The 1,662-nt window shown below is 37.4% G+C and overlaps 1 long non-coding RNA gene across 1 annotated transcript; it reads right to left on the bottom strand.

Annotated features, from left to right (window-relative positions):
• Positions 1–6: 6 nt before the first annotated feature.
• Positions 7–1,656, bottom strand: LOC102599385 (uncharacterized). The gene is made up of 5 exons (XR_001472643.1): positions 1,434–1,656; positions 1,202–1,305; positions 605–767; positions 428–530; positions 7–232 (listed from the first exon to the last, which is right to left on the bottom strand). It is a non-coding gene; the product is annotated as an uncharacterized lncRNA (long non-coding RNA).
• Between the last annotated feature and the right edge of the window lie 6 nt (positions 1,657–1,662).

Genomic DNA, 1,662 nt, shown 5'->3' with positions numbered 1-1,662 from the left:
ATCCAAAATGAAATCTGTCTTGAATCTAAGAATCCTGTGTCAGCCGGAACATACATTTTGTCTTCGTATCACAGCTTCATCTTATGAATAGCTCATGAACAGAATTCGATAGTGAGAGAAAGTAGCTTTTCAAGCAAAACTTGAACAGTAGCACTAATTACAGGGTCGGCCATTGTTGCATTTGCTCCTTCAGACCTTCACAATGTCTTCTTCTCAAAAGTGTCTTCTTTTACTAAAAGAAAGTGAATAATTTATACACAATGAATTCAAACAAAGAATAGCTTTTGTTCTGCCATTGTTGCCTTTGCTTCGCATTTTTTGTATGAAACAGTAATTTTGAATAATTTGGCATATACCGATGAAATGGACTAACTTTACAAATCACAAGACGTAAGTGAGCAACAAAAACCATTTAGAAGAAGCTTACATGGAATGCTTGGTCTGATAAGCAGAGTAGAGAAACCTTCAACTTAATGGACAGATGCCACTCAAACTGGTCCTTCGCAACGGATATTGCTATGATAGCATCCCTGTTAGTAGTACAATATTCTCATGAGAAATGGAGCTGAAAAACAAAACCATATGAAGTTGTTCTTGAACATACAATTTGCCTTTTGTACCGCAGAAACCTCCTAGCTGAATCCATGGAAACAGTCTAAATGTAGCATCATCAGTAAGAATTATTTGATCTGCCACACATGAATAGCTCATAAACTGATTTCAATGGCACCAACCATCCATACCTTTCATTAGCTTCACCATAGCACCTGAATAGATATGACAAATACGGAGATTCTTCTTCTTTCGTATAGGTTGGGAAAGGGAAGGGGTCAGGCTTTAATATAACGAAAGAAAGGGGAAAAATAGTCGGAGTTCAAATATAGTGAGAATGCAATACATGACTTTCCTATCATCATGTAATGTTATGGACTGAAACTAATGTAGGCTCTATCTAACAGCTTACTTCCTAAATCTCCTTGCAACTAACAAACTGATTTTCTTTCAAAACTGATATTTTAGCAGTTCGACAATTTTACTTCTGATTCTCCTTATTGCATCACTCAACTATCTCATTTTGCACTAGAAATCAGCTCAAACAAAGGAGACCAGAATTGAAGTTTGCAAGAAGCATACATAGAGCTCTTTGAACGATAACGACATGCGATAGCTCATTTTATTTGAGAGATTCTGTAGTCCTTACCAAATATTCATGGAAGAGCCAGTAACAGGTCTATAGCCGAAGAATATGTCCCGGAGAGACTGTTTACCACAGAAACCTTGTAGCATAGCACTTGTTCTAGTCGCCTATGACAAAGAATATAAACTTTGATGATTAAAACACATCTTTAAAGGAGTGAATATCTCAAAAGTATCAAATAGTTCCAAAGGATTGAATGAAAAGCTTCGAAAGCTAAAGAGAAACAGAAACTTACGCAAGTCCTGAATTGTCGTGAACTCCACGCTAATTTGTGGAATATGAGAAATCTTGGACCACTGTGAGTTTGTGCCACTACGATTGGTGCAGCTTTCTTCCAACTGTGGACAGCCTTTAATTTTCAGGCGCCGTAATTTGGTGAGGCGCCGCATGGCATCTCTGGATGGAAGATGCTGTAGATTTTTGCAGTTAGATAAACTTAACTCTACCAAAGAAACAAGGTTGCC

Source organism: Solanum tuberosum, unplaced genomic scaffold (genome assembly GCF_000226075.1).
Source record: "Solanum tuberosum cultivar DM 1-3 516 R44 unplaced genomic scaffold, SolTub_3.0 contig00641, whole genome shotgun sequence".
In the NCBI taxonomy this organism is placed as follows: Eukaryota; Viridiplantae; Streptophyta; class Magnoliopsida; order Solanales; family Solanaceae; genus Solanum; species Solanum tuberosum.
Note: the sequence above shows the minus strand (reverse complement) of the source record. Positions and strands in the feature narration are given on the sequence as shown.